Source organism: Acipenser ruthenus, chromosome 14 (assembly GCF_902713425.1).
Source record: "Acipenser ruthenus chromosome 14, fAciRut3.2 maternal haplotype, whole genome shotgun sequence".
Taxonomy (NCBI): Eukaryota; Metazoa; Chordata; class Actinopteri; order Acipenseriformes; family Acipenseridae; genus Acipenser; species Acipenser ruthenus.
This window is the reverse complement of record NC_081202.1, coordinates 38523348-38545135: the sequence shown is the minus strand read 5'-3', so window position 1 is coordinate 38545135 and position 21788 is coordinate 38523348. Positions and strand designations below refer to the sequence as shown.

General features: G+C 43.7%; 1 long non-coding RNA gene across 2 annotated transcripts; it reads left to right on the top strand.

Annotated features, from left to right (window-relative positions):
* The first annotated feature begins 1831 nt into the window (after positions 1–1831).
* LOC117419473 (uncharacterized) lies at positions 1832–3304 on the top strand. 2 transcript variants are annotated; one of them, XR_004664020.2, is made up of 4 exons: positions 1832–1866; positions 2210–2345; positions 2646–2752; positions 3096–3304. It is a non-coding gene; the product is annotated as an uncharacterized LOC117419473 (long non-coding RNA). The 2 variants fall into 2 exon arrangements; XR_009307196.1 differs by lacking the exon at positions 1832–1866 and having other exon boundaries at positions 1924–2345.
* Positions 3305–21788: the final 18484 nt, after the last annotated feature.

Here is a 21788-nt window from a genome sequence, read left to right as displayed (position 1 = left end):
TGGTGGTGGTCCCCCTGTTCGGTACAACAGGGCATGACATTTTGTTACATGCCTGTAAAAGCTGTCATACTTATCGTACGTTTTGGGGCATTGGTTTATATTACAGGTAATATGAAAATGTGGTTCATTTGAGTGTATATTATTTATATGACCCAATAGCACTTTCAGTGTCAAAGCAATGAAAATATGACAAATTAAACATCGCCAAGTCAGTCGATGGTTTTCCATTTTGCCTCTTGAAGAAGTGTCGTGAGGGATGCTCGGGACGGGTTCACGCGCATACTTCTAAGCGCGCCAAGCACGAGCAAGAATTCTGAAGAGGAGACGTTTTGTTTTTTTCGACAAAAGCAAAGGTAACCAACGAAGATGGTTGACCCACGATCAGCGGTTAAGAGAATGTCGACTGATACTCTTCAAAACTGGGTTACTCAAACTGCTTTCAATATTTCTCTCCCAAAAAACGAAGACGACCCTAGGGTGATTGCAGACCTTATTGGGGGTAAGTAACTTCCAACGCATGCTTGAATTAGGTTTCGAAAAATTTACTGCACACAGATAATTAACGTTAGCACATACACTTGAAGATCACCCTTAGGCATAGTTGGGTTTAGATATTATGTTATTTATGTTATTTAAGCGTTAATGAGAAGAGTGTAAGGGCCTCTGCAAAGAAAATAAATACTATTACTACTACTAAATAATAATAATAATAATGAGAAGCGGGGAGATCCTTAACTGACAAGAAGCCTGTATCTGACAGGCATAAGCTATCTGAGGGCATTTGGACTGACACAGAGGTCATTAACACTATAATAAACCTATTTCGTGAAAACAGTACGAGCGTTATTATTGTTGTGAGTTAACTAAATATATGAACAAATAGTGTATTTGGGTGCTGTGTCATTACACAGGGTACATATTGGAACATCCAGTTCAAACTCAGAATTCCATAATGACATGTAAGGTCTACACAGTACTCTTTACAATACTTAATACTTAAACTTATTACTTTACAACACTTACTGAAACTTAATACTTTACAACTGACATATATGTAGTAGGCATACATTTTAGGATTAATATGCATCTTAAGCTTTGTTTAGTACTGTACTCAAGTTTAAAAATAATGATTGTTTACTTTATAATGCATTGAAATCCTTTGTTTCAGCTGCTGAGATTGATGGGTCAGATTTTGTATCACTAAATGAACCTGAAATAGCAGATTTAATTCCAGTTAAAACTCCAAGATTCTTCCACCTCAGAAAATATCTGCGTACACTACTGAATTACTTGGTAAGATATATTTGTAAAAATGCTAATTTATGCAGCATGATATTATGTTTTAAAATACAATAAATTAAAGGTATGTTTATTGAATATAAGTGATTTTTTGTTTATTTGTTTTTGTTTTTTAAGAATCCCACTCAAAATAACACACCTTTAGGATCAACATCAAAGAAACAAGAAATAACCAAAGATGGGCCCTGCTTATCTTCAGCTGCGTACACCTTGACTGAAATCACAGTGGCTGAAAAAGTTAAGAAGCCACAGTGTTTTGCACAGACTGCAGTTCAACCTTATTATCCCGTTCTATGGTTACCTGCACTGGAAGAAAAGCAAAGGGAACAAATAAGAGAAAAATACATTATTTATGGGTGTGTGCAACAAGTTGCAAACATGTTTCACATTGCAAGAGCCATCAATCTGAAGAATACCCCATCATTACACGATGTTGAAGAAATGGCCAAGCGCTTTGTGAAAAAATATGACCTTGACTTTTCTGAACGGAAACACTTTATAAAGACTGTCAAATGAGATGTTAGGCTCATTTTGGAAAAGTATAGCTGCTTTCATCAGCCTAATCATGTATGAAAACACAACAAGATTGCATTTTAAAAGATACATAGTATATATATATATATAAAAAATCTACTCCTACTCTGACTGTGTATCGTGTGCTGGATTTTGCACTTGATTTTAGTTAAATTTGCTCTTATAGGACTAAAGGTATTGTATATTGTACTTGCTTTTATTGTACTATGCTTATTGTAATATATATCTTGTGACTGTAACAGTAAGGTGCCCTAGATAGGGACATAACAATATTTAGGCAATAATGCTTTTTTAAGAGTTACTTGGAAATGTATAACAGCTGGTTAACTTAATAAATGGTTAGAATATGTAATAACATCAATATGCATTCTTCCAGTTGCAGGATGAGATGAGCAGACATCTGCAAAAATCATTGGAAGGGTTAAAAGCAAAATGGGAACTTGAGGTCAACATTATCTTGAAGTACGGAGAAGAGAAAAAGCTTTTGAACATTAGCCTTGCATGGTCACTTGGTGAGTGCAGTAAGCACTTTACTATACTATACATTACTATATACATTACTATACATTCTTGGAGAAAAATTAATACCACATTTAAAACGTATTGTTATTAGTCCTATTATAGATTCAATAGTATTAAGGATATAGATAATATGTTGCGTCTCTTATTGCATAAAATAAGCCTTAAGATGATTTAACTTTGCGGTCTGCTCACACAAACTGCATGAGAAGACATATCTTATACTGTACACCCCAAATATAAAATATTAACTTAGGTTATTTCAATAAAGATATTTTTGTTCTTTACTTTAGAGAAGAAGACAAGTGAGGCTCTACAGATCCTGCAAGATCTCTTTGCTGCAGGAAAATCTGCACCAACTGGCTTAAAAAAGAGTGAGATGCTACTGCAGTTTGTGGACGTATGTACATACAGGTTCCTTATATTACACGTGGAAGAAAGTATTGTGTCATAATGCAGAATAATTGTTTATCCAATTAAACCACTTCCAAAAAGTAAACTACAAAAGTAGTTTGAAAAGTTTTGAGACTGATATAGAATAAATCACCAGAGACCATCAGCACCTGTTAGTGCTTCACAGAATGGAAGACTGGTCCGTAAGGTTCTTAGAGCAATACTAAAATTTTAGGACCCACATCCTATACAGAGTATAGAGGTAGGCTGAAATTAGTTTAAAACACGTCACTTTCCAACTTGTGTTTTGTTGTTGTTTTAATATGGTGAATTATTATTTATTTATTTAGGACCTGGAAAAAAAGGAAGAGGCCATGCAGAAAAGCAAAAAGAGGGAAGTCTGGCTGTTGGGTGTGCCATCACACAGAAAATGTTTTGTTTTAATTAAAGGGCAGCCCCTTTGTGAACTAAATTCAATGGTAGAGGCATTTTTCACTTTGCTTAGTGCCAGCTACACATTTTCAGTCTGCTACCATGAGTGTATAGGACCAGCAATGATGTGGTTGGAGTCAGCATTCCTTGGAGATGAGAAGGTAAACCCCAAGGACATGACCTCATGCAAGAAGTCAATTCAAAGTTATTTAGATTTCAAGGAAAAGCTCACAAGTCCATGTTGCAGTTTCTGGTAAGGGGGGTTATACAGTATCATTTCTAATTATACTTAAGCGATACAGCCCTCTGACGCAGTCTTTAACGTTTGATAGGTGACTACAACTGGAGTTATGCGTCCTGATCCAAAGGCGAGGGCGCTAACGAAAGACAAGGCCATCTGTCAAATGTAAGAGCCCGCATAGAGAGGGCTCTATTGCTTAAGTATAATTGGAAATGATACTGTATAAGATTAAGATTTTCAGACAATGGCTAATGGACACAAAAACACATCTGTCCAACATAATTGCATGTTTCACTGCATGTTTTTTACTGTATGTTCAAATGTATTATTTTTATATTGGGTTTAAAAGAGTAGGAAAATATGTTAAATCAGTTTGATTATAATATATTAGCATGCAGATTGTTAAGTATTTTAGTATTTTTACAAATTAGGTTTTAATTTAAGTATATGTAAGGTACAAAATATTTATACAGGTTTTGCATATTGCATTATTTGTTTGTATTGATTAAAGCTATTAAAACAAAATGTGTATTTTAAAATTAGTAAAAAATAGTTATGTTTATATTTATTAAATACATTATCCAAAATGTTTATTTTGATGGATCAATAAATGGAAACTTAAATTGAATACAATACCGTTATTTTTGGTTAATTTTGTTTTGCTTTTATCCATATTAATAAATATCTTACAAGATGCATGTCACACGTTTATCAATAGTGCAGTATAAGCTATTTTCTTTTGCTAATCACAGTATTTAATGTGTCATTTCTGTACACACTCTGTTGATTTCCCTCACATTCATATGGATTTTAGCGACAAATAAGGTAAAAAATATATATTTTTATTTTCCATGTTAGCCAGAATATCAGAGAGATTCTAGGAGTCAGTGCTGAGGGAAGAGCTATTGTAGACAGCTTGGACACAAATCATTGTATGAGCTTACAGCAGAAACAACTGGTGAGAATCTTGGTGTCCCACCTAATAGAAAAGTTTGGAGAAACGTGAGTATTATTTATATGTGGTTTGTGGTTTTTTAAATTTCTTAATAATTAAATTCACTAGTTAGAAATTATAATTGTTATGTAAGAATGGACAGACGATGGAAGAAAATGGGAGGCTGTGTGGTCCAGTGGTTAAAGAAATGGGCTTGTAACCAGGAGGTCCCTGGAGGTTCAAATCCCAGCTCAGCCACTGACTCACTGTGTGACCCTGAGCAAGTCACTGAACCTCCTTGTGCTCCGAGATGTTATTGTCAGTGACTCTGCAGCTGATGCATAGTTCACACACCCTAGTCTCTGTAAGTTGCCTTGGATAAAGGCGTCTGCTAAAATAAACAAATAATAATAAAAAAGCAATGAAAGATAAGATTTCATTTTTAGTATGTATATGTGAGGGGGGTGGATATAATTTGTATGTGAGTGTGAACTTGGAAGGGGAGAGTTAAGGGAGCTGAAATGCTGAAATAGATGAAGTCCTTTTCTAAAGTAATGGGAACAAATACACAAACACATATATACTTGTTTTTGTAATTATAATACCTATTATTTTTTTAATAATGAATGCTTCTTTTAGACCAACATCTGAAGTGAAGAAAGCCCTGGCATCTTCATTAGTAACAACATTCCCTTTTCTCAAGGACACAGAAGGAAATGGCTACGTAAGTATTTGGCTTTATCGTTTAATTGGTATGGAGGACACAGTGGGCCTCCAGGACTAGAATATACACACATATATATATATATACATATATATATATATACATATATACACTACCGGTAGAACACCTCAATTTTTCCAGTTTTTATTGAAATTTACGCAGTTTAATGTCTCAATGTACTCTGAAATTAAAGCATAGAACAAATAAACAATTGGAGATAAAAAAGAAATCATGGAATCGTTTTGTTTAACAAAATTTGATCTAAATTTTTGACTCATCAAAGTAGCCACCTTTTGCAGATATAACAGCCGAACACACTCGTGGCATTCTTTCTACAATGGAAATCACATATTGTTCGGAAAGTTCTTCCCAACACTGTTGCAGAAGTTCCCACAAATGTGTTGCACTTGTAGGTTGCTTTGCTTTCACCCTTCTGTCCAGTTCATCCCAAACCAGCTCGATGGAGTTTAAGTCTGGAGACTGTGCTGGCCATTCCATGATTTGAAGCCTACCGTCTTGTTCTTTTCTTCTAAGGTAGTTCTGACATAGCCTGGAGGTATGTTTTGGGTCATTATCTTGCTGTAGGATGAACCCCTGACCAACTAGGCGTATACCAGAGGGTATTGCATGGCGCTGCAACATGCTGTGGTAGCAGTTTTGGTTCAGGGTGCCACTCACTCTGTGCAAGTCGCTGACTCTGGATCCAGCAAGAGCCCCAGACCATCACGCTTCCTCCTCCATGTTTGACAGTTGGTGTCACACACCGAGGAACCATCCTTTCGCCTACTCGACGGCGTACAAAAACCCTGCGTGATGAACCGAAGATTTCAAATTTTGATTCATCGGTCCATAAGACCTTCTTCCAGTCTTCAGTAGTCCACTGGCGGTGCTTCATGGCCCAGGCAAGCCTCTTTTTCTTATTTTGCCATCTTAGCAATGGCTTTCTTACTGCCACTCGACCTGTCAAACCTGCAGCTCGAAGTCTTCTCTTCACAGTTGAAACTGAGACTTGCTTACTTCGACCAGTGTTAAGCTGTGCTTGAAGCTGTTGTCCTGTGAGCCACCTATCACGCAAGCTGTTGACTCTCAGAAACTTGTCTTCTGATTCTGTTGTGACTTTGGGTCTGCCAGACCTCTTCATGTCAGAGTTTCCTCCAGTTTCCAAGTGCCTTTTGATGGTGTAGGAAACTGTATTCACTGACACCTTGGCTTTCTTTGCAATTTCTCTAAAGGAAAGACCTACACTTTTAAGGGTTAAAATGGTCTGTCCGTCTTTCTTTGTTAATTGCCTTTTTCTCGCCATTATGAGAGCAATGTACTACTTCCTGCAGTATAATACTGTCCAAATAATGCTTAAGAGGGTGTAGTAACACAGTCTGTTCCAACACTGCTTTTATACAGACAGAGGGTTTGTAAGTAATCAACAAAAGTTGGGACACCTGTAGGAATTGTTAGCATCAACTTTCAAGGCTTAATTTACTTCCATTGCTGCAGAACAGCTGTAAGTTTTTAACCCATTTCTTGTTCCCTGAAAAAGGCCTTTTTGTATAACTCTGAAATGTACATTATTTTTCAGTTTTTGGTAACCTAAACTTTTTTTTTTAACCTCTGGCAGTTTACCGCTTACCTTTGTACCATTTCAGGTTATTCACTGGACTTGAACTGCTTAAATTTCAATAAAAACTGGAAAAATGGGGGTGTTCTAAAACTTTTGACCGGTAGTGTATATATATATATATATATATATAATCACATTTCTAAATGTTTCAGCATTTGCTCTTGCAGGAAGCATGGTATACCCAGGATGATGTAATTACATGTACTGCTACTCAGAGTGGTATAAATAACTAGAGCTTTTGAATTACTAACATGTAAATGTGTTTAATCTCAGATGTTTTAAATAAATATGTTAATTCTTGGATGTTCCTTTATATAAATCATCGTCTTCTTTCTTATTTGAATGGGATGAGAATATCACTTCTTAATCCTATAGTTATTCTGCAGTTTTTCATTAAGATTTTATTTTGATTGTTGCGCAACAAATATTTTAATAGTGTTACTTAAAGTTTTCTATGTTAACATATCGTTTCTCATAACACTTGAGTTCTCAGTTCTTGATTATTAATAGGTTTTCCATATACAGTACATCAATACTGTAGTATATCCCTGAAAAGTGAACAATATTTTCTGAACCTGTCAAAATAAAATATACATATATACACACATACATGCTTGTGGCAAAGTGTCCCCGCCCCTGTGTGCATTTGTGTGTTCTGTGTTGTATATATGCGTGCGTGTGTTAATGTTGGTGTATAGTCATTGGTACACGGGATATAAACGGGTCTGTGTTTCACATGTATTTAAAAAGTGTATATTTGTATTTAGGCACGGGATTGCACATCACGCACGTGCATTTAAAATATAATATGTGAGCACGGGGTTGCACGTAATGAATTCACGTGCTGGGATTCAAGTGAATAATTAATTGGTAATTGAATCCCAGCACAACAGTATAAATAGGCACATTTTTAGTCACTCGTGGTTGGGTGTTCGGAAGAGGAGAACGGGTGAGAGAGAGAGGAGTAATTAAGATCGTAAAAGTAAAGAGAAGTGTTTTGTTTGTACTCACCGTGTTTGTTTGTCTCTCCGTGCACCGTTTATTTAGTGTTAATCCGTTTTGTCTGTCTGTTTATTTTGGCTATAGTGCCGTGTCCTGTTTTTGTGCTGTTTGAAACCTTTTATTTGTTAATAAACGCTGAGTGCAGCCATTGCACTCAGCTCATCACAACCACTGTCTGTGTTTGAATTCCTTTCTGGTCTGACGCAACCCACTCTGGCCGTCTTTGTGACACGTGGTGTCTTCGTGGGATAGCCGCGCCTCCAAGCGTCAGACCAGGAGGGGTCTGGATTTAAAAAAAAAAAAAAAAAAAAAAAAAAAAAGGATTACAAATATTGTTTTGGGGAAAAAAAAAAAAAAAACGACAGAAGACGCCATCAAACTGCGGGGCTGGTTCCTGGAGAATGCTGGGCTGGAGGCCCAGTCTCTGCCCATAGTCGTCCGGGCCCTGTGGCTGATGGACAGTGAGAGATGGGAGGCCTATCAGCAGGAACACACCCCAAACACCTTGGAGGAAGGTGTGGAGTTTCTCCTCAGCTACCTGGAGGCAACGATAAACGGAACAGCAGCCCAGGTAGCAGGACCACCAGCAGAGGAGTACCTGCTGTCCCCATCTCCACCAGCAGAGGGTGAGTACCTGCTGTCCCCATCTCCACCAGCAGAGGGTGAATGCCTGCTGGTTTTGCCTCCACAGCCCAAATGGGAGGAGCCTGAGCGTCCACAGCCCAAATGGGAGGAGCCTGAGCGTCCACAGCCCAAATGGAAGGAGCCTGAACGTCCTACGCCTGAGTGGAAGGAGCCCGAACATCCTACGCCTGAGTGGGAGGAGCCCGAACGTCCTACGCCTGAGTGGGAGGAGCCCGAACGTCCTACGCCTGAGTGGGAGGAGCCCGAACGTCCTACACCTGAGTGGGAGGAGCCCGAACGTCCTACGCCTGAGTGGGGGGAGCCCGAACGTCCACAGCCCAAGAGGGGGGAGTCGGTGCGTCCACAGCCCAAAAGGGAGGAGTCGGTGCATCCACAGCCCAAAAGGGAGGAGTCGGTGCGTCCACAGCCCAAAAGGGAGGAGTCGGTGCGTCCACAGCCCAAAGGGAGGCAAGTCGGGGCTTCCACAGCCCTGGGACCCAAGCCACCAGCAGAGGGAAAATGCCTGCTGGTTCAGCCCCAAGAGCCGGAAGGGGAGGAGTTACAGGCTCAACCCCCTGAAAATTTTTGGGGAGGAGAGGGGCAGGAGGCTGGTGTCCCCCAGCAGCCTCTATTCATGCTGCTGAAGGCAGCACAGCGCGCACCAGCCCAGCCGCCACAGCGGAGGGAGCCAGCGCAGCCAGGAGCAGAGGAGCTGCCTCTGCCTCCGCCACCTCCACCGGTAGGAACAGAGCAGCAGGAGCTGCCTCTGTCTCCGCCACCTCCACCGGAAGGAGCAGAGGAGCAGGAGCTGCCTCTGCCTCCGCCACCTCCACCGCTTCCTCCACTAGGAGCAGAGGAGCAGGAGCTGCCTCTGCCTCCACCACCACCAGGAGCAGAGGAGCTGGAGCTGCCTCTGCCTCCACCACCGCCAGGAGCAGAGCAGCAGGAGCTGCCTCTGCCTCCACCATCTTCACCGGCAGGAGCAGAGGAGCAGGAGCTGCCTCTGCCTCCGCCACCACCACCGCAAGGAGCAGAGGAGCAGGAGCTGCCTCTGCCTCCGCCACCACCACCGGAAGGAGCAGAGGAGCAGGAGCTGCCTCTGCCACTTCCAGGAGCAGAGGAGCAGGAGCTGCCTCTGCTGCCCGTACCTCCACAGGGAGTACGGTGGCCGGAGCCCCAGAAAGGGGAGCTGCCGGCCACGAAGAAGGGGGACAAGGTCTGGAGACCACTTTCCCCAGCAGCAGTTTCGCTGCAGGAGTTCTTGTGGCCGGAGCCCCACAGGAGGGAGCTGCCGGCTACGAAGAAGGGGGAGGTCGGGGGACCACCTGCCCCCGCAGCTTTTTCGCTGCAGGACGGGACCAGCATGCTGTCAGCCGTGCCACTGCCGGCAGGGGAGCTGACAGCATTTCCAGCCATGGGCCCACTGAAGCCTCCCTTCCCAGCCCGAGACTTTGTCCTGGACTGCTGGGTTTTTAAGGGGGGAGGTGGCCGTTGAGGCCATGTGTGCTGCGCACAAGGGGGGGTATATGTGGCAAAGTGCCCCCGCCCCTGTGTGCATTTGTGTGTTCTGTGTTGTATATATGCGTGCGTGTGTTAATGTTGGTGTATAGTCATTGGTACACGGGATATAAACGGGTCTGTGTTTCACGTGTATTTAAAAAGTGTATATTTGTATTTAGGCACGGGATTGCACATCACGCACGTGCATTTAAAATATAATATGTGAGCACGGGGTTGCACGTAATGAATTCACGTGCTGGGATTCAAGTGAATAATTAATTGGTAATTGAATCCCAGCACAACAGTATAAATAGGCACATTTTTAGTCACTCGTGGTTGGGTGTTCGGAAGAGGAGAACGGGTGAGAGAGAGAGGAGTAATTAAGATCGTAAAAGTAAAGAGAAGTGTTTTGTTTGTACTCACCGTGTTTGTTTGTCTCTCCGTGCACCGTTTGTTTAGTGTTAATCCGTTTTGTCTGTCTGTTTATTTTGGCTATAGTGCCGTGTCCTGTTTTTGTGCTGTTTGAAACCTTTTATTTGTTAATAAACGCTGAGTGCAGCCATTGCACTCAGCTCATCACAACCACTGTCTGTGTTTGAATTCCTTTCTGGTCTGACGCAACCCACTCTGGCCGTCTTTGTGACAATGCTGTATAGGTCTTATGAGTATTTAGCTTTTTTTGGTGTTTCAGAAGTTATTATTTGATGTAAAGAACTTGACAAAACCATTATTATCTTTTAAATTATAAGGTTAATCTGTTTTTTCAAATTTTGGAGTTTTGGAAACCAATCTCAGATTATGTCTTCATAAAGACACGGTTTGGATTGATTTCCAAACTGCATTAGAAAAAAACAACAACCTTATTTTACAAGGCAGGAATGGTAGTTTCAAATCATTTACATCAAATAATAGCAGGTTCTAATTTCAACCCAACTATGAAGGTTAATTTAACCCAGCAGTGATATAATATAAACCAATAAATGTGTTGTTTTTTCACCCAGCACACTGGGTTATAACTTTAAAAGGTAGGGTTTTCTTTTCGTTTTTATAAAATGGCCGCTGCTCGAAAGACTACAATTCCCCTAGTTCCTGGAACTCGGGCTTACAAAATAGAGCAATATCGCTCACTATATATATATATTATTTCTTGTCATTTATTGTTATGAAGTCCGTTTCGTTTGGATTTTTTTTTCTCGGTTAGCTTCTCTTGTCTCACGCAGCGGAATCTACCGCTTGTTAAGGTGATCGGCAGGATTCTGAATTTTTACTGACATTAGAACAGATGTTACTAATAAGGTACAAGGGCGCGGGAAGTAGGGGTGCTGGAGGTGCTGCCACACCTCCACATGTCGAGAGAGGGTGAGGTGACGATGCAGCATTTTGGGGTTTTGTTTGTTTCCCGATCATTTTAGTTCATGAATGAGCCAGACTGTCTCTTCTCCCTGCCCCATGGGCAGGTCTGTGACTGTTCCCACTGCCCCATTACATTAGCTTCTATTACAACTGTTATGCTCCTCTGCTCTCGAAACGGCATTTCTAGTATAGCACAATTGCGCATTCTCCTGGTCCCAGCTAATTATTTCTTAATTACAATTATAAATAAGCAGGTAAATCTAATGCTTTACAAAAATCACTAGATTCTCATTCTGTACATTCTATTTCTTCATTTCATGGCATTATTCTTATTGCATTGCATAACTATTTATAATTACCTGTTCAAATATAAATAATGTTTTGGTTTTAAATTAATCATCATGTATATAGGTGCCTGACAAATAAATCAATTTAGACTTTGTGTTTTTGCCACAACCTTTAGTTTATATCCTATTAACTTTTTTTTCTGTTGAATTTTCAGATAGTGTAAAGAAAACCAACAAATCTACAGATCTGGACATCACTCAAGCTCTGTCTAAAGTACTGAAGTATGCATCAGACAGAAGAGGTGGAGGAGGAGAGCCACAACCTCAAAAAACATAAGTGATAGAGAGGGGGAGAGGTTGTTGGATGTTTTAAGAGTAGAAGATGGGAAAGGAAGTTCTATTGTATTCCTAAACATAAAATTGATGGGGTTTTGAATATCTATGAATGTTAATGGGAAAGGGGGGGAAAGGAGGGGGGGATACTATATTTAAAACGTTACTTATTATTTTTTATTCTTTCAGTGCACTGTAATTGTACTTGTTCTTGTTGTAACATGAATTATCTTTTACTATTTCTTAATAAACTTCATTAATCTACTAATAGTGTCATTTTTATATGAAGCTTTCAATTGCTATACCTGTGTGTACTTTGTCTATAGAAAATGTTAGTTCCCTTTCAAGTCGAAAATAACCATCAAGTATGGGACATTGCCGTCAGGCAGTAGGGATTGGCTGAGCTTTATAGCAAAGCTGCCGATAGGCCTCTGTGCGAGCTGCCACGTAAGCCCGCCCCCCTGGGAGCTTACTATGCGCAGCGCGCAGAGACTCTCTTCCTCTTTTGTCTTCAGCATTGGTAGCGGTAGGTAATAGAGCTTAACTGACTGTACTCACTAAGCTTAGGCTTGAGAAGCTGGTTTTTGCCCCTTCTCCGAGTTTATTTCAGTTATACTCTTCGTAGTAATTATTATTATTTGTTAATTTGGATTATATATTTGTATATTTTTTATATTACACTTATATATTTCCTTCACGCTTTGCTTTGGCATCGCGTTTTTGTTTACATTCGTGGTCTTCGTCTTTCCTGTGTTAATTGTTAATAATTAATTTTGTGGTGGTAACTGCAGTGAAGGACTCGGTTCAGTCCTCAGCTCTGAATGTGGAAAAACAGGCATTGCTCAGGAAGCGTGCCATTCAACAAGTAGACCCTGCTCTGATCGACCAGGGGTTCTATTCCAAATACTTCCTGGTGCCCAAAAAGGACGGTGGGCTCCGCCCTATTTTAGATCTGCGAGTACTGAACAAATACCTGAGGGTGTTATCGTTCAGGATGCTTACGCACAGGCACATCATCCAGTCAGTCCGACACGGCGACTGGTTTACCACGTGGACCTGACAGATGCGTACTTTCACGTTCCCATCTGCCCGGGTCACAGGAAGTATCTGCGTTTCGCATTTCAGAGCAGGGTATACGAGTTTTGTGTCCTTCCATTCGGCCTGTCACTAGCTCCTCGAACCTTTTCGAAATGTATGGATGCCATTCAAGCTCCCTTGCAGGCTCAAGGCGTCCAACTGCTGAACTATCTGGACAACTGGCTTGTCTGCGCGCAGTCGAAGGAGCAGTTGGCACAGCACACAGTGATGGTTACAGACCATCTTCAGCGGCTAGGTCTGAAGGTCAATTCAGAAAAGAGCCGCCTCATGCCGAGCCAACAGACCGAATTCTTGGGTCTGCATCTGGACTCTGTGTCCATGGAAGCGACCCTGTCGACACAAAGAGTTGCCTCGCTGGAGCGGTGTCTCTCCCTATTCAGGTAGAGAGAAACAGTCAGCATGGAGCTGTGTCAGCGCATGCTGGGGTTGATGGCTGCCGCCTCGCAAGCCCTTCCTTTGGGCTTACTACACCAGAGACCTCTGCAGGCCTAGTTCAATGCCTTCGCGTTGCATCCGCGGAGAAACAAACACCGCAGGCTAAGGGTATCCTGAGCCTGCTGGGAAGCGCTACGCTGGTGGAAAGTTACGTCCAACATCCGCAAGGGCGTACACTTGGGTCCCATTTTCCGGAGGGAAGTCATCATGACCGACGCTTCCAACCAAGGTTGGGGAGCAGTCTGGAGTGTGGCGTCTTCACCCTCAGGTGGTAGAGCACATCTGGGAATGGTTCGGCACAGTGCAAGTAGATCTCTTCGCTTCGCGAGAGACCATGCACTGCCCCCTATGGTTCTCAGTGAAGGACCTCGACAGCCCCCTAGGAGTCGATGCACTGGCTCACGAATGGCCACCAGAGCTCCTATATGCGTTTACGCCGATTCCGATGCTCCCCGCCTTCTTAGAGAAGGTCAGGGTAGAGCAAGCAACAGTGATTCTAATCGCTCCTCGGTGGCCTCGGAGAATATGGTTCCCGAGTCTGGTGCAGTTGTTGCACGGTCGCCCGAGGGAGCTCCCTCTGCGAGCAGACCTGTTGTCCCACTGTTGCCTACACAGTTCTACTGCCGAGAATCCTCCCTCGCGACGGCTTGGGTACACTGTTCCCGTACTTGATGGTTATTTTCAACTTGAAAGGGAACGACAGGTTGTGGATGCAACCCCGGTTCCCTGAAAGAGAAAATAACCATCAAGCCGCGAGGTCGCTCCGGAAGCCATCACGGCCTGAAGAGCTAAAGAGGAATAGAGTCTCTCCGCGCTGCGTATAGTAAGCTCCCAGGGGGGCGGGCTTACGTGGCAGCTCGTGCAGAAAGCTATAAAGCTCAGCCAATCCCTACTGCCTGACGGCAATGTCCCATACTTGATGGTTATTTTCTCTTTCAGGGAACCGGGGTTGCATCCGCAACCTATCGTTATGCTTAATAAAGATACTGGCTCACAGTTAATACCCTTTGCTATAGGTATACAAGGTATGCTGTTTCTATTTGTTGTAGATATTGAATTATTGAGACCGTTGTAGACCATTTTAATCTGCTCTTTAAATTATTCATTTTATTCACTGTAATGTAGCATCTAATAATGTTGTGTGTTTAACGTAAGTTAAGTCGTCTTGGATAAAGATGTTAGCTAATTAACCTAATAATAATAAAGCTATTGCAACACTTGTAATTCCATATACTGTCAGCTAAGAAAATCATTATTATTAATAATATTTGCATATGAATGTTAGGTCAGATTCTGACCTGATTCTGACGTCTGTTTAACGTTCATATTGCGACGTTGATATGACATTGTGATTCTGACGTCAGAAAAACTTCCATATACAACCTTATTCTGACCAATATCCAACGTCTGACATCTTTACGTCACTGCAACCAACTTTGCCCACTGGGCCCTGTCTTTATTTATTTACTTATTTAGTTGAACACCGCGTGTCTTTTTTTATTTATTTATTTATTTGAACACCGTGTGTCTTTATTTATTTATTTATTTAGTTAGTTGAACACCGCGTGTCTTTATTTATTTAGTTATTTAGTTGAACACTGCGTGCCTTTATTTATTTATTTATTTATTTATTTATTTAGTTGAACACCGCGTCTTTATTTATTTATTTAGTTAGCTGAACACCGCGTGTCTTTATTTATTTATTTAGTTAGCTGAACACCGCGTGTCTTTATTTATTTATTTAGTTAGTTGAACACCGAGTGTCTTTATTTATTTATTTATTTATTTGAACACCGCGTGTCTTTATTTATTTATTTATTTATTTATTTACCCACACAGCCATACGATGCCGGACCACTCTACACGTCCGCAACCTGAGGCGTCATAGAGTGCAACACAGATGCCCCAAATGACGGAGCAGAGGATTCCAGTACATTTAACCGGTAGAACCTCGTAAATGTATGCGGTGTAACCCAACTGGCTGCAGCGCAAATGTCAGACATCGGCACCCCTCTAAAGAGGGCCCAGGATGTTGCCATACCCCTAGTGGAATGTGCCTTCAACTGCCCTGGTGGCGGAAGGCCCATAGAATCATATGCTAACTGAATAGCATCCACTATCCAATGAGAAAGGCGTTGCTTAGACAACGGCTGACCCAAAGTCTTAGAACCATGGCATATGAACAGCTGTTCTGTTTGCCTCACAGTCTTTGTGCGGTCAATATAACACCTCAATGCCCACACAGGGCAGAGCATGTGTAACCGCTCTTCCTCTGGGGAAGAAAAAGGAGGAGGATGGAACGCCATCAACTCGACTGGTTGGTTGATGTGAAACGGGGATATGACCTTGGGTAAAAAGGCCGGATTTGGACGCATGGAGACCTTAGAACCGTCTCCTGTGAAACGAGTACATGATGAATGCACCGAAAGTGCATGTAACTCGCCCACGCGTTTTGTTGATACCACTGATAGCAAAAACGCAGTCTTTATAGACACGAACTTCATATCCACTGTGGAGAGGCTCGAACGGTGCCTTGGTAAGGGCTTCTAGCACCACATCAAGGCTCCATGACGGTAAACTGGTCGACCTTGGAGGCCGCAAGCGTCTTGCGCCCTTTAGGAACTGAGATGCCAGAAAATGGCAACCAGGTGATAACCCGTCAATGCGTACATGGCAAGCCGGAATAGCGGCCAAATACACTTTAAGTGTAGAGGGAGACTTCCCCTCATCTAGCAGCTTCTGCAGAAACTGTAATATCACTGCCATAGGGCAGGAGACCGGGTCATGGCCCTCAGCCAGACACCAACTCTGAAACAATTGCCACTTATACGCATATTGCGACCGAGTAGAGGGCGCTCTCGCACTCTGAATGGTGGATATAACCGCCGTCGAAAGCCCTAAGGCTGACAGGCGCTCCCGTTCAGGGGCCAAGCCCATAACTGCATGAGTTTGGGGTTTGGGTGCCATAGCCCTCCTTGGGCTTGGGACAACAGGTCCGCTCGCAGAGGGAGCTCCCTCGGGCGACCGTGCAACAACTGCACCAGACTCGGGAACCATATCCTCCAAGGCCACCGAGGAGCGATCAGAATCACTGTCGCTTGCTCTACCCTGACCTTCTCCAAGAAGGCGGGGAGCATCGGAATCGGTGGAAATGCATACAGGAGCCCTGGCGGCCATTCGTGAGCCAGTGCATCGACTCCTAGGGGGCTGTCAAGGTCCTTCACCGAGAACCATAGGGGACAGTGCATGGTCTCTCGCGAAGAGATCGACTTGTGCTGTGCCGAACCAGTCCCAAATGCGCTCTACCACCCGAGGGTGAAGATGCCATTCGCCTGCAAGAGGACCTCCTCTGGACAGGAGATCCGCTGCGTAATTGACTCTGCCCGGTAGGTGAACCGCACGCAGAGAGGCTAAACGCGGTTGTGCCCAAAGCAACAGCCGTGTTACCATCCGGTGAAGACCGGGGGACCGCAAGCCGCCCTGGCGGTTGATATACGCCACTACCGTGGTGTATGACCGCACTAACACGTGCTTGCCTAGAAGCACTGGCAAGAAGTGCCGAAGGGCGAGGTCCACCGCTCTGAGTTCCAGAGCATTGATGTGGGCCGACCTCCAGGGTCCTGACCACACTCCGCGAGTCCCCGACCCGTTCCAGACTGCTCCCCAACCCTGGTTGGAAGCGTCGGTTGTAATAACCTCCCTTCGGAAGATGGGACCCAAGCGTACGCCCTGGCGGATGTTCGACGGAACTTTCCACCAGCGCAGCGCTTCCCAGCAGGTTCGGGATACCCTCAACCTGCGGTGTTTGTCTCTCCGTGGATGCAACGCGAAGGCATTGAACCAGGCCTGCAGAAGTCTCTGGTGTAGTAAGCCCAAAGGAAGGGCTTGCGAGGCGGCAGCCATCAACCCCAGCATGCGCTGACACAGCTCCATGCTGACTGTTTCTCTCAACCTGAATAGGGAGAGACACCGCTCCAGCGAGGCAACTCTTTGTGTCGACAGGGTCGCTTCCATGGACACTGAGTCCAGATGCAGACCCAAGAATTCGGTCTGTTGCCTCGGCACGAGGCGGCTCTTTTCTGAATTGACCTTCAGACCTAGCCGGTGAAGATGATTTGTAACCATCACTGTGTGCTGTGCCAACTGCTCCTTTGACTGCGCGCAGACGAGCCAGTCGTCCAGATAGTTCAGCAGTCGGACGCCTTGAGCCCGCAAGGGGGCTAAAATGGCATCCATACACTTCGAAAAGGTTCGAGGAGCTAGAGACAGGCTGAATGGCAGGACACAAAACTCGTAGACCCTGCTCTGAAATGCGAATCGTAGGTACTTCCTGTGACCCGGACAGATGGGAACGTGAAAGTATGCATCTGTAAGGTCTACGGTGGTAAACCAGTCGCCGTGTCGGACAGACTGGACAATGTGCCTGTGCGTAAGCATCTTGAACGACAACACCCGTAGGTATTTGTTCAGTAGTCGCAGATCTAAAATAGGGCGGAGCCCGTCGTCCTTTTTTGGCACTAGGAAGTACTTGGAGTAGAACCCCTGGTCGGTCAGAGCAGGGTCTACTAGTTGAATGGCACGCTTCTTGAGCAATGCCTGTATTTCTGCATTTAGAGCTGAGGACTGAACCGAGTCCTTCACTGCAGTTACCACCACTCCCCTGAAGGGGGGGGGGGGTTTAACCGGAATTGAAGGGTGTACCCGGTGAGTATAGTTTTGCGCACCCAGATGTCGTTGGTGCATTGTTGCCAGAACAGGAGCTGTGGAACAGTGTAGGGGTGGGTTAACGGCTGCCGGGGTTTCTCAGGGCTGCTTAGGCTGCGCTCGCTCACGAGGGGCCTGGCCAGAGCCACGAGGACGCGGTCTGCCACCTCCTCTAGGGCGCCACCCTCCGCGCTGCGGTCTTGCAAACGCGGGTTGGCTGCGTTCTGAATCCCCCAAAGGGGCGGTTTTACTGCCCTGTGGGTGCGCTTGCTGCTGCGGATGGTGCCCTGCGCCACTGGCGCTCCTGTGGCCGCCTTGGCTGGAAGGGTTTGCTTGGCCACATCTTTGCCAACTGCTGCTACGCCTCACGCGTCTTGGCAGAGCGTTGCAGCATCTCCTCCACCGCTGGGCCAAACGTGTGCCCCGGGGATATAGGAGCATCTAGCAATGGGGCCTTATCAGGCTCCTGTACCCTGGCCTGCGAGAGCCAGAGCTGCCTCCTTGCCACCACAAGGGAAGCAATGCTCCTGCCCTGTGCTCGCGCATTCAGCTGAGCCAGCTTAACCAAAAGCTGCGCAACTGCACCCAGCTCGGTCCTAAGTCCAACAGATGGGGACTCAGGCAGATCGCAAATCTGCGCCGCCTGGTAGACCGTCAGGAGGCTGGCCACGTTAGACAGCCTAACTGCCTCTGTAGCCGCGGCATAACCCTTTTTCAGGTGGGCCTCCATAATCCTACACTGCCTGTTAGGGCAGGAGGGGTCCTTAGCCAGCCCCGATAATGTCGGCGCCTTTACTAGCGCAGCGAACGCGGTGCCCACTGGCGGAAAGGACGCTAACACAGCTTTGCTCGCCCCGTGCATGGTGAAAGCCGAAGCCTTGCGAGAAGTTGCAGGGGCGGATGCCGGGGCCCCCCAGGTGGACTGCACCTCCTTAATAAAATCCGGGAATGCCCGGAGCATCCTGGACTGAAGGGGCGGAGCCGATGGCAACTCAAATAGAGAGCGTCGTGTTGGCTCTAACGCAGGCCAGTCCACGCCTAAGTGACGTGCGTCGAGCACTGCCGCGTCAAACGCCGAGGTGCGTGCGTCGAGCGCCGAAGCGTCGAGCGCCGAAGCGTCGAGCGCCGAAGCGTCGAGCGCCGAAGCGTCGAGCACCGAAGCGCTAGCACAGACGCCTACGCGTCAGCTGACCCGCCAAGCGGAGACGCTAAGTGCTGGTACGGTGTCTGATGCTGTGCAATACCTACCTGATGGTGCTGGGGATTTTGCACGTTGGTGGTTGTCTTCCTCTTTTTTTTGTTGGACGCTGCAGAATAAAGTAAGAGGGTGTAGAACAATTACACACGTGGCGGGAACGCACCGCGGTGGGAAGGAACACTGCAGAGCAGACTACACGCACACGCACGGTCTAGGATGCAGATATGCGCGTGGGCCAAGGCCAACGCAACACGCGTCCGAACAAAAATATATGTAAACAATATATATAACAATATATATATATACACAATAATATACAAAAAACCCAAACACAATAATAATAGTAAGAACAGAGGAAAGACGGAGAGACCACGAAGAAACGCGATGCAAAAGCAAAGCGAGAAGGAGATATATAAAGAAAACAATATATATCTTAACAAATAATAATAATAATAACAATAATAATCACTGAAATAAACTCAGAGAAGGGGATAAACCAGCTTCTCAAGCCTAAGCTTATGGAGTACAATCAGTGTACAGCTCTAAGTCCTACCGCTACTGAGGCTGAAGGCAAAAGAGGAAGTGACTCTCTGCGCGTTGCGTATAGTAAGCTCCCAGGGGGGCGGGCTTACTCGGCAGCTTTGACATAAAGCTCAGCCAATACCTACTGCCTGACGGCAATGTCCCATACCTTGATGGTTATTTTCGACTTGAAAGGGAACTACAACACCGGCCCAGTGCTGGCCCAATGTTGGAAAATTTTTTTTTTTTTTATATGTACATACATTTACTAGGATTAGCTAAAAATAAAAATCAATCATATTTTGTGTTCAGTATGTGAACCTGTAGTAACAGTGAATATTATAATAGTTTATAATAAAAAAATATCTTTATCCCTTTTGATTTGTTATGTTATTGCATTCTGTGTTTCTTTTATTATGTATTACTTAACACAATTTGCTGTTTTGTTACATTTGTGAAGTGTCTTTATGGTCGCTATATAAAAAATAAGAAATTAAGCAGAAAACTGACCTACATAAAAAAATACCAGTAAGAAAACGAGTGTTCGATTTAAAAAATATTCACGCGCACAAGCACAGACTGAGCGAGTTTAAACCAAGAAACTGCTCGAGCTGAGTCGCAGAAGTTGGAGACGGGAAAAGAAGGGAAGAAATCATTACATAAATTGATCAATTTGACAAATAATTGTATATAATGAGATTTAGTTATTTAGAAGAATACTAATTTTCGGTCCCATGACGTTGAGTTTGAGAGGATCACAATAAATTCCGATTATTCTTTTTTTTACGTATATGGCTAAAAGTAAATAATTAAAAAAATGTAGTATGTTTAGTTAAGCATAAGTCACTGTATAAATTATATTAAAATATTTAAAGAAGTATAATAAAGCACATAATAAAATGACTACCTATAATCGTTGGTGACTTTAGAACATAGGTAGTGGTGTTCTTAAAATCTCAGCGCATCTTTTTTAAATTATTTTTTAGGTTCCTGTTGTTTATTACGACATATCAAGTTGGATATATCTGCTTTTATTTCTTAATGTTAATGTATATAGTTTTTCATTTACTTCAGGAGGCCTACTTGACGTCCCAAAACGCTCACATTTTTAAATTTACCTCAGAGAATATTCTAGCTGCGAAATTTGGGGCGCTCGAGCTCACATTTAAAAATACCTCAGACTACATTTGTTATAAAATGGGTTGGGAGATATCTGCGTCCTGATTGGCTGTATTTTAGAACGTTTAAAGACCCAGCCAACGTTAAAAATAATGCCCGCGTCATCAAACGTATAATTATATAACTCGCGCATCTGAAATCCTAGCTCTATGTCGTTTGCAGCAATGGAAAGCAGAAATGCTCAGCTTTCAAAAGAGCCCTTATTCATATATGTACGGTAATACTCAATTGCACCAGGCACTGCTGAGTGACATGCGGGGTTCCCTAACAACCACTGAAACCGAACCCTAATCCCTCTGAGCTATAAAAAAATGACTGCGCCTCCCCAGTTTACTAAAACAATACAACAAACTGCAAATCCTATTGTATGTTGCAACATAATGAATAAAAAGTAGAAGGGATTTGATCAATGGAATTCAGTATGAGTTTCAGAAGTATTAATCTTAAATTCAAAAACAATAGAAACGGAAGCAGCTGAAATAAAACTTTAAAAACATTTTAGGAAATATATCACCACACAATTTTAGATTAATTCAGTATAATATTCATCATTCCTACCTTATCAGTGGGAGGGGTGTGTTTGTTTCCTCGCTGTACAAAGTAGTAGAATTCGGGGTTGCAGTGTAGAAAGGAAGAGACGTAAGTCATCTTCAACAGAAAGCCGGGAGCGGTATTTTGTTTTGATTTCAGTTAATGCTGAGAATCCGGACTCGCATAGGTAGGTGGATGAAAACAGAATGAGTGCTTTCAGGGCCCGGTCTGTTAACTCATGAAACTCAGATCCCACTGATAACCAAAAGTCTGCGACTGGCATTTGTGAAAATCTCAGCTGCAGTTCCTTGTCGCTTGACAGGTACAC